A 12,205-nucleotide genomic window follows, 5' to 3' on the forward strand; every position below is an offset into this window, starting at 1 on the left:
CAATACTGACACCAATGCAGACTGTGACCACTAGCAAGCCAAAGGACCAACATCCTCCAGTAGCTCAAGACAGGACTATATTGGTACCAGCCCAGCCTCATAAGAATCCACTGACCACTAAGTTTGTCATTACACCAAAGCTAGTGGAACCAACACTTGAGACCCCTCATATATATATATATACACTACCCTAGAGGATATCTTCACCCACGCAGACCCACAATCTCTTCTACTTTTAGTCCTAGTCCTTCTGAGGAACATTTTGACCCCAGAAGAGAATGCCATCTCGAGGAGAAGGAGTTCTTCCCCTAGTCTAAGAGCTTCCTCGCCCTGGCATCAATGGTACCACTGACGGAGCCAGATCCAGCATTCTTATTGGCTGAATCTGATGTCCAGGATATACCATCACTTCCCCTACCCAGGGAGGTTAGCTCGGATATGGCTTTCAATGTGTCTTGGACCTAACCTCCTCTCAAGGGTTACCTTCCAAGAGAGCACTAATACCTAATGCCTTGTCCCCCTGTGCTCCCCAAACCATTGGAGATTTTTAAGAGAAGGTTAGAAAACCACCTGTCAGGGAGGGTCTAGATAGTACTTAGTCCTGCCATGAGTGCAAGGGACTGGACTAGATGACCTCTCGAGGTCCCTTCCAGTTCTACGATTCTATTAAGTCACTTACAAACTCTGAACAACAATCTGGGTCTGTCTTTCTCTGATAGGCCACAGAATGTAATTCTATATTTATGTAATGCTGTTTGCCAGGATGCATTTGCTCTATCTGCAAGCCTCGAGAGGCCAGGATGCATTTCAATCTCTTAAACTATGAGCAGTCAGATAGGGCTGCAATGTATTCCTACCACTTATACAATCCTGATAATGCCAGACAATATAACCATCTCTTATATAAACAAGCAAGGAGGGAAAAGGGTCTATGAGTAGAGGCAGCCAATGATCTGGAACCACATCGCCTCCCAGGCACTCAGAACTCACTGGCAGATGGCCTCAACAGACATTTTGCCACTGATCACAAGTGGGAGTCACCTAATTCAGTGCTGAACAACATCTTCACTCAGTGGCAAATGCCATCTTGGGACCTGTTCACCTCCCAGCTAAACAAGAAGTTCAATGCATATTGTTCCAAAGCAGCACAAGGGAAGGACTCCTGGGACAATGCTCTCCTCTTGTTCTGGACAGGCACTTGAGGTACGCCTACTACCCCAGAGTGTACAGAAGATTCAACACAAGAAAGCATAGGTCATTCTAATCACACCCAAATGGCCCAGACAATTCTGGATTCCGGACCTGCTGCGAATGTCAGCCTGTCAACCCATCAGAATTCAGTTCTTTCCAGACCTGAAAATTTCGAACAACAGAATCAGACATCTCAACCTGGACTCTCGTCGTCTCATGGGTTGGTATTTGGATGGTCATCAGACCTAGAGTGGTCATGGTCAAAGCCTGGGCAATCACAGCAGGAAAGATTCTACCAGAATATATCTAGCCAAATTAAGGCGTTTCTCTATCTGTTATCAGTTATCAGAATCAACAAGTATTCCTGTTATTTTTAAAAAGCAACAGAGAGTCCTGTGGCACCTTTAAGACTAACAGATGTATTGGAGCATAAGCTTTCGTGGGTGGATGCCCACTTCGTCGGATGCATGTAATGGAAATTTCCAGGGGTTTGTAGATCTCCTGTCTTATTTTAGTGAAGTCCATTTGTGTGGAGGGTTGGTTATTAATGAAAGTCTCCAGGTTGGAGAGCTCTTTTTTGATGTTTTCCTGTTTGCTGTATAGGATGCTGATCAGGTGGTTCCTCAATTTCTTTGATAGTGTATGGCATAATCTCTCACTGTGGTCTGTGCAGTATGTAGATAGCAATGGATTTTTCACCTTCAGTCCATTTGGTATGACGTCCACCCGTTTACATCTGTTAGTCTTAAAGGTGCCACAGGACTCTCTGTTGCTTTTTACAGATCCAGACTAACACGGCTACCCCTCTGATACCTGCTATTTTTAAACTCCCTTGTCACACTCAAGACGTGGGGTCTTTCTATTAGTTTGCTGCAGATCCACTGAACAACAATCAGTGCATTCCATCCTCAGGTAGATGGCTATTCTATTTTTCCTAAAGGGTCTGACCTGGACATTACTATTAGTAGTGAGGCCAAAACCATAGCGGGACCTCCATCTCTTACTTTCAGTACGTATTGGACCACATGTTCTGTGTCTCTTCTGTCTATGAAGGTTTCCTTCCTGGTCGTCATTACGTTGCCCAGGAAGGTGGGTGAGCTGGGTGCTCTGCTGCCTGACCCACCACATCTTCTTTATTACATGTATAGTAATTTTTGATTTTCACATAAAGCAATAAATTCACTTATCAGTATTCTTCCCAAAGCCTCAAGCAAGGAGAGGATACTCCATTCTCTCAACAACAGACAAGCATTGGTGTTCTACCTTGCAAAAAAAGAAACCATTTAGAAAATCACCTAAACTATTTGTTGCTATAGCAGAGTAAGCATAGGGACAAACAATATCTGCACAGACTGTCTAAATAGATTTCTGGCTGTATCCTCTTTGCTATCAGTTGGTTCATCTCCCTCCCACAGATGGGATGAAGGCCCATTTCACTAGAGACAGATGACCTCAGTAGCATCTGGACATTTTTAAGGCAGCAATCTGGAGTTTCATCCACACTTTCACAAAGCATTACATTTTGGTCCAAGCCTCTTTTGCTGATGCAGCCTTTGGTATTGCAATGTTATAGACATCTATGCCACCTGTATTCTTGCACACACACCCGTTTGAGCACTGTTTGACAGTCACCGCCATAGATATCCGGCTCAGCTGAAGGTGCTCAATTCTGAGGACAAAACAGGCTAGCCTCCAGAGAGATTAATGAGCTCCTATGGGCTGTGGAAGGCTGACCCACCCAATTGGCTGAAGAGAGCTAGCAGGCCTGCTTTTGAGCTCAACAGTACAGAGTCACTAGCTGCTCAGCTCTTGGCCTGCAGCTGTCATCACTCATGCTCCAGCTTTTCTTTCACCTTGTCCCAGCCTGCGACCCCTTCCCAGCTCCTGATTCCAGCTCTGAGCCCTGGCTCTTGACTCTGACTTGAACCCCTGGCCTCCTCAGTCTGGTTTTAACTAATGAGCTGGACTGCCTGGGCCTCTGAGTCGGGACCAGCACTTGAAGAAATTAAGATTACTTACATGTAATTGGAGGTTGTTTTGAGATACGTGATCCCTAGGTGTATTCCATTACCTGCCCTTCTTCCTCTCTGCTTTGGATCATGACTGGACTTACTGCAAAGAACCAACTGGAGAAGTGGTTGGCTCACACCTCCCCATCTACCCTGGATGCTGAGAATGAGGTGAGCCAGGGCAAAGGCACAGACCAATAAACACTGCTTGCAAAAGTTTCCAGTCTCAGGTGCATGGTGTGCTTACATACACACATGTGGAATACAGGTAGGGACCACACATCTGAAAGAATTTCCAGTTCCAGGTAAGTAGCCTCCATTTTTTGGCAGTGCTTTGTCTGCTTTGCCAGTTGTAACATGTGCTGGCAAACACAGCAGCTAACTTGTAATGTGATCACCTGATGCAAAGTCCATGAGTGTATTTCCATTCTCTTCAGTGGGTTTTGGAGAACACCGTTAAGTCATGATTCAGTGAAACACAAAGACACGTGCTTAAGTCCTATTGAAGTCAAGCTTGAACTGGATGTAATGAAGTCAAGAAGACTTAAACATGGACTTACATTTAGGGAGACACTCAAGCACATTTTTTAAAACAGTCAGAAAGCATAATTCCTCCCTCTCCAAACTACACAGAATACAGTTTAAAATAGTTTTCTTGCCCTTCACTTTTGTCATGTCACCCTCTTCTTCGAATCTTTCCACGTGCTCTCCCTGCATCACCACCCCAAGTTTAAGCTTTTTGGCCTCACTTTCAATGCCAGTCACAAATCTACTCTTCCTTATTTGTCCCTTTTGTCTCTTGTCACATTATATTTACATCCCTCTTTCTACCAATGATGCCAGCCTTGTTTGCCCATTTGTCAGTTTCCCATGCATCCTTGTGCCTTCTTCCACATTCCCACTATGCATGGAACATGCTGCCTCAATGGATCTGTAATCCACGACCCTCTCTACCTTCAAATCTTTCCTCAGATCCACTTGTCACCATGCCTAAGTAGGTCACAGCTGAGAATGCCAACTAAGGACAGACTGCTGAGAAACAGGGCAGACATACCGCAAACTAGTGGTTATTCTATCATTAGCGTTTACCAAACCAATAACAAAAGTGGACTTCTGTCTCACCACACTGGTTAACAAGAAGCCAAAAATGCTGTCTCCTTAGGCATTCCAGCCCTTGGTTCACCACCCACACATGGAGTTTATGGTGAGTGGTTACCAGAAACCAGATTCATCACACACACAGTTCTTCTAATCCCAAAGGATCAGCCACCTCACCAGGTCAATATATAACTCAGATCTTACCCAAAAAACATGCTTATAACCAATTATTTAGTAACTGAAAAGTACAGGTTTGATAACATAAAAAGAAAATAATTATTAAATTGTTAAGGAATCATAGACATTACAATTGATTTTCAGGGATGCAGGTCAGGATCATAGCAGTGATGTAAATTTGCTATCTTGTAAAAAGTCTCTGGTTTACCCAAGCAGATTGGGGGTCATTCAGTCCCTTGTTTAAAGCTGTTTGTTAGAAATGATATCCAGAGATGTGGAGCAGAATGGAAGACAAAGCAGTGATGTCACAGCTTGCAATTTATAGCTCAGCCCATGTGCATGGAAAGTTACTGGCTAATATGAAGTGCAGGGTCACATGAGCATGGAAAGTTACTGGTGAAAAATAGAGTTTTAGGTCACATGTCCTCATCACATGTCCTTACATGCTATGCTGACTCTCAAGGCAGCCATTGCCTCTCAGTGCTTTCTGAAACATCTCCAGGAAGGGCCCACTGGGTGAGTTGTGTCTCTTCACTGGCCCATTAAAACACAGATGGCCAATCAATGGGATAGCTCATCTAGATGTAAATCTTTCTTGGGGCATCACCCAAGAAAACATGTTTGATATACAAATATACAGTCAATCTTCATAGCCGTAGATATAAAGTTGATATTGCATTGTATTAGTGCAATTGTGTAACACTGTTGATACATTATGATTGTAATAGGAGTGATACAGTGGTGATAATACATTAGTACAGCGTTTCCCAAACTTTTTTGGCCACGGAACACTTTTTAGCCTATTATGGAACACTTATAATATTATTCTGTAGTCATTTGGTTTTCAAATAAAAAATTGCATTATTTATGTTCAAATATATTTTATTTTATAAAACAAAGCAAAAATACAAATTTAAAATAACTTGAACTAACAATTTCTAAATGGAAAGCGCATATAAAGTAGTACAAAAATCAAGTTCAAGAGTCAAAATTAAAAACAGTGTTCTACTTTAAAAAATTGTTTTTATATATACACAAACACCAAACAAATTAGATTTTTACTAGGAAAATCTATTTTTAGAAACAGAAATAAAAATTTGGATTTAATGGGATTGGTGTTTCTGTGTTTTTCTACCACAAATTCACTTAATATTTGGAATAATGCTGGAAAGTTGAATCCTCATGTCAGGCGCAGCATCAAGTCTATTCCTATATTTGGTTTTTGTTGCAGTATAAGACGAAGATCCCGTCTCATGCAAATAAGTTGTAGTAAAAGGAAGGAACACTGGAACTGCACGTTTAGCCACATAGAAGAGTAATAGGGTACTCTTCTATTAGACTGCTCCAAAAATTATTCAGCGGAAGATCCTTAAACTTTTGTTTCAAATCAGAGTCAGAAATTAAGTCAATTAGGCTTTCATAATCGTGTGCAGTAAAGCCGACTGGTTTGGCTGTAATTACAAATGGATTTCGAACCCACGCATTATCATCAGTAGTTGTAGGAAAATATTCTAATAAAGAGGCCTGCAAGTCACGTAAGTGCTGTAAAATGGTGCTGGAAACTTCTTCATGGACTGTAGAATTTACTTCAGTCAGAAATTCATGTACTGTAGGGAAGCAGTTGAAGTTATTCTGTTCTACAGAAGATGCCCAGAATTCCAGTTTCTTTTTTAATTATGAAATTTTATCCATTGTCACATTCTTTCCTTGCAGCAACAGATTAATTTCATTTAATTTTGCAAAAATATCTGCAAGATACTCAAGTCTCATTAGCCATGAGGAATTTGTCAGACAGTCATTAAATTTTCGTCCTGAATTATCTGAAGTGAAGAATACCAGTAGTTCACTACAAAGCTCAAAAAGCCTCACAAGCACTTTTCCTCTGGATAGCCACCTCACTTCCGTATGTAAAAGAAGCGCTTTGTGCTGACTACCCGTTTCCTCACACAAAATTTTAAATAACCTGGATTGAAGTGGTCGAGATTTGACAAAATTGATAATTTGTACTGCTTCATCAAGCACAATTTTCAGATATGCTGGTATTTTTTTAACTGCAAGTGCTTGTCTGTGTAGAACACAATGGCTCTTAGTGCTTTCTGGTGCCACACTTATGATTCGCGTTACAGCTCCCTTCATCTTCCTGATCATTGCCCGAGCACCATCAGTACATACATCAATACATTTTCCCCAACTAATTTCATGCTTTCTGATAAAATTGTTGATGCAGTTGAATATTTCTTCTCCAGTTGTGTTGCTTTGCAGAGATTCACATAAGAGCAGGTCCTCTTCAATAATATTATTAAATCTATATCAGACAAATACTAGTAGCACAGCAAGTCCTGAAACGTCAGTGAACTCATCTAGCTGCAATGAATACTCATGGCAAATTTTCAGTCGGCAAACTAACTCTTTTTCTATGTCATCGGCAAGATCTTTAATACAGCGTGCAACAGTATTATTTGACAACTGTACAGCATCAATGTTTTTACCAGACTGCTCGCTCAACATGCACGTTACAATATCTTTTGCGCAAGGCTTGATAAGCGTTTCTCCAATAGTGTGAGCTTCTCCGGCAAGCGCTATACGGTAACTTACTCGATGAGATGCCTCTGTTGCACTTTTGTTGTCTGTTTTAGCAATTTTAATCATCAAAAGTTTACAATTTCCAAGTGAGTCACGCTTCCTCTTGAAAAAATGTATATCTTTGTCTTTGTATTCAGCATGCTCGGTTGCCAAATGCCTATGAAGTTTAGCAGGAGCCAATGAACTGTTTGCTAGTATTTTGTTGCACACGACGCACTGCGCATCAAGAACATCTTTATTTCCAACACACATAAAACCAAAAGACAAATAACTTTCATCATACTTTCTTTTTGGTCTTTTAACACCTGCTTCTTCTTGTTTTTTTATATACTTTGGGGAAATTCTTTCACCTTGGATAACTCACTGGTACTAACAGATTTTTCAGCAACAAAAGACTGTGATTGTTCATCCTCACTTTGAAGTGTCACAATAGTTTGCTCGTTTATTTCAGCCACAGTTGGAGTACCAGAAGAACTTGCTTTTCATTTCAAAGTTCCTTCTTTTAGCCACAAATCCATAGTGATTAGGTTTAGTAACAATATTTAGAAATACTGATTTTTGTCAAAATTTGTTTGTCACAAATATTTATATTGTTTTGAGCGAAGCTAGTTTAGTTGTGCTTATCGCACACATGGTAAAGACCCACAGGTTTGAACGTGTTGAGTGAATATGTTATATTCAACATGGCGTAAAGAGAATGGTGTGTGCATACCGCTGCAGTTCGCGCAGCCTCGAGCGGAAGGGGTACGACGTCACTAACTGAAACGTGCCCGAAAGGGGTAGACGTCAACATGCTTGAGTGCCACATTCTCTTTATGCCATGATATTCAATACGAGATCTATCAATAACCGGAAAAAGAGTTTTATGTTAAATTAGTCATTCAAAAAGAGTTGTAAACTACGCTTCAAATATGCCAAATTTAAAATTAAAAATGTAAAGACCCTTTTTTTAAATTATGATTCTTTCACGGAACACCTATTCACATCGTGCAGAACACCAGTGTTCCGCGGAACACAGTTTGGGAAACACTGCATTAGTATATATCTGGTTATCATTCCTTTACACAGCGTCACACTGCTTTGTCATCATGACTCCCCCAAAAAATCAGCCAATTAATGATTATTAGACTGTGTATCAGATAAAATTAGGCTGATTTACAATATAAATGCTGTAAGTTTTGCAAATATAAATATTTATGCAAATCATTTATATTTGATTGGATCTCTTGCCCCAGACCCTTAAAGGGTCAGTTGAATGCCTGATGGTAAATAGCCTGAACAAAGAAATATAATGAAGATTTAACAAAAGCCAGGCTAAATAAATAAATAAATAAACTGCAATGAATCCTTCAAAGCTTTAGATGAACCAATCTTGGGAATTCTGTATCTCATTGTAGATAGAATTTTACACCTATACATAAGCAATCAAAAATCAGTAATTGCTTATGATACTAAACACACATCTGAACAGTAAGGAAATATTGTGAAAGCATCAAGACACTTCCAAAACAAGAGTTTTGGGCAGCCTCCAACTTGGCCAGATTTACAAAACCTCACATTTCAAACGTTCTGAGAAGCAGTGGAATAAGTTACCATTTACAGGGTACAGCAATGAAAATATCAGTGACACTCATCTTCAAAACATGCAAACACATATGTGGGGGGAAGTAATCTGAAACAAACATACTCAAGGGTAAGGAGAAACTTGGGAATAGCTATGCTGAACTAGACCCAGTGGTGAAAAATGGATGGTAAATTAGACAATCTGAGTTCGAACAGTGCAATAGTGCTGCAGAAGAGACCAGTGCAGTTGTAGGCTGTGTACTGCATCCAAAGAGAATATTATGGAACAAAGAACGAGATCTACAATTTTAAATGTGGGTTATTTACTGGATGGTGCTATGCCCAACAATTTGTGAAATGTATTCAGCATTATTTTGAAAGGCACCAGGATAGTGGGATAAAACCACGATAATTGGCATAGAGTGCCAACATGACCACAATTTACAAAGGAAGAAAGAAACATAAATTATTTTGTTTGTCAGAAACAAATATCTGCACTATGCAGTGAATTGTATGAAGAACACTTAGAAGGACATACTTTACTAGTAAACAAGAAGACTGGAAACTAGTTTGATGTGGACAGAAACGGTGTTTGAGTTCCTGTGTTTGTGCTAACCACAGTATTAGAGGAATGGTATCATTTTGGCCCTGAAGATGTTTGTCAGTTAATTTACCATCAATGGAAACCTTTGTAGTTTCAGGCTTGAGACTAGTCTTTCTAAAACACATGGGGGGAAAATGGCTTTTTCATAGTTATTGCTTGAATGATATGCAATGCACTGAAACTGACCTTGTACAAATGTGTGAATATGGAGATGTCACAATTGATATAAACAGAGATGACGTTGTAGATAATTTGTTGTCATCATCATGGAAAGTGTAGATGATTGCAAGGAAATCTAAAATTGAGGCCTAGACGAAATCTGCAACAAGAACAATATCTGGTGCTGTCCATTCCCTGAAACAGCAGCAAGGTTATTAATATAAACTAAAAGTGAAGTTAGATCACCACATAGGGGAACAGACAAATACCCTCATTTTATCAGGATGGGGAAAAGGGGGCACAATGCTCAAGAATGCAGCAATGTAAGAGAACTGGACATTTTATAGTGGTTAGTCAGCGTAAGACTAAAGATGAGTAGCCAAAGACCTCCCAAACAATAGAATCAGGAAGGGATGTTAATACCGCACAACAATGAGTGTTAGGGTTTCACAGCAGAAGATGATAGCAATGCTGGAAGAATGCAGATTTAGATTAATGGCAAGCCTCTCAGCTTGCTTACTGATTGGCAGGCTAGGTGAACTATAATACATGTTATCATGGGCTTAACCAAGTGGTTTTGACATTGCTGCAGTCAAGATAGAATATCTTTTGAATGTGGCTTAAAAGACATATAGACACGCTTTATAAACTGTAGAAAGTTTTAAAAAAACACATAATAGAAGGTCACTTTCAGCGTATCTTAAAAAAAAAAAAAGGCAGGAATTCCTCATACAAGAGCAACAGATGTTGCTGACCAGGATGCTGGAATGTGTAGCTGACCAGGAATGCTGTTGTTTGCCTAGAAGTCCTTTGTACCAGGACTCAGGCATTTTACGTTAGCACAAAAAATAGCAATTTTAAAACCTAAATAGAAAGAATGTTTTGCTGGGTTTGGAATATCAAGACATCAGCTAGAGATACATCCCAACACTTGTATGGGATCAGTTGCACAAACTATGCCCATACTCCCTCTTAATGCAAGGAATGTGGGTGAGGATAAACTCACAAGGGAAAAAAAGTGCATCACAGAGTCTGTTGAAAGTTACCCCATCCTGAGTGGTCATTTGTAAAAAATCTGGGCTGTGCATATATACATTAATGTTAGGGGAACTAATGAAGACATAGATGAGAGATATTCTAACCACAAAAATGATGGTAAACACCACAACAATCAACTAAGCAACATTATTGAGCAAACCCAATCAGATTCTTTCCCCAGATTGAATTTATCACATAAGCCAATTTAGAATATCTTTTATAACATACAATGGGCTGTTTAGGTACAAATATCTCCATTTTAGTATTCAAACTTAGACTGGTTAATGTTTTGCTGAAAATGTGCATATCAATTGAACAAGACAAAGGGTCAATAGAAGTAATAATGATTTGGAAAGCTTTATAAGAGAAAAAAATTCTAAAACCTATCCAACATTTACTTAAAATCTTAAGAACTCATTCCAGAATGGAAAATGTCATACTCTTGGGAATATGATGGAAATTATGCCCAAGAGGTTTATGTCTCGAACAGGGGTTCACAAACTTCATTGCAACAATGACAACAAAAATTACTACACAACCCCAGGAGGGGTGCCAAAGCCTGAGCCCACCCAAGCCCCACCGCCCTGGGCAGCGGTTGGGGCGGGGGGGGGGGGGGGAGGAAGCCAAAGCCCAAGGGCTCCTTTAGCTCCAGGCAGGGGGCCTGTAACCTGAGCCCCACCGTCCAGGGCTGAAGCCCTCAGGCTTCACCTTTGGCCCCAGGCGGTGGGGCTCAGGCTTTGGCTTCCACCCCAGGCCCCAGCAAGTTGCCAGCTCTGGCAACCCCACTTTGGGGTCCCAACCCACAGTTTTAGAACCACTGGTCTAGAAGAAGACAGATCCTCCTAGTCACATTTCTTAAATATGGGACTTGGGGGACAAATATCTTTCCAATATGAGGAATTATATATACTAAAATTAACTTTTAGTGAGAACTGTTGCCCACTAAACTAGAAAGGAACTATGTCCCTACAGGAATCAAATAAAAACTACAAGCTGTATTGTTCTTTTGTGTCCAATCCACTTCAATAATATCGTTTCACTAATGGAGTCACATGAACTAAGATATGTAAGGGAGAGGGACCTTGGAAAAATCACAGGTTTAGAGATATGCCTGCATTTCAAAAGGAGCTCTTTAATCGGAGATTCACCTACAAGCAAAAAATGTGAATCTGCAGGCTGATGGTGCTAGGAGGGTAATAAAGAGCCAATGATATTTGGAGTCTTAGGCTTTCATTCTTTTCAATCACTCTTCAATTGGTTAAATGAATTATTGGTTTTTTGGCCTGTCTTTTGAACCATTATGTATTGGCCATTGTTGAAAGCAGAATGCCAGACTTGCTGGACAAATGGTCTCATCAGGTATGAGAATTCTTAGGTTACTAATTATATTGATCTTCACAGTTCCTCTGTGTGAGTTCTCTTCTTTGTATTAATATGCCCTTTTAAAACTGTAGTATTTGTGAGACAAGATGGTGCTTGGTGAGATGCAACAAGAACTTTTCTTTAAAAGTACATACTCTTGATCAAACCTAGTCTACATGGTTTGAAAATTAGAACAAATGGTGCAAGAAGAAAGAAAACTCTTCATCACTTTTTAAAATGAAAAAAAGCGTAGTTGGAAGAAAAACTAAAACTTTAACTATATTACCTAAAATAGCTGGATCAGATTCCATCATAACCTTTATTTCAACTATTGAAAGGAACTCAACAGAGGTTTGATGTTTTCTACAAAAAGACAAACATTTTTAGGACACTAGACTCAAGTACATGACTCTGTGGCTAG

At 39.9% G+C, this 12,205-nt stretch overlaps 1 pseudogene; it reads right to left on the reverse strand.

The window, feature by feature from the left end:
* Positions 1–5,578: 5,578 nt before the first annotated feature.
* On the reverse strand, positions 5,579–7,576 carry LOC112106346 (annotated as a pseudogene).
* Between the last annotated feature and the right edge of the window lie 4,629 nt (positions 7,577–12,205).

This window comes from Terrapene carolina, unplaced genomic scaffold, assembly GCF_002925995.2.
Source record: "Terrapene carolina triunguis isolate 2854851 unplaced genomic scaffold, T_m_triunguis-2.0 Scaffold42, whole genome shotgun sequence".
Lineage (NCBI taxonomy): Eukaryota > Metazoa > Chordata > Testudines > Emydidae > Terrapene > Terrapene triunguis.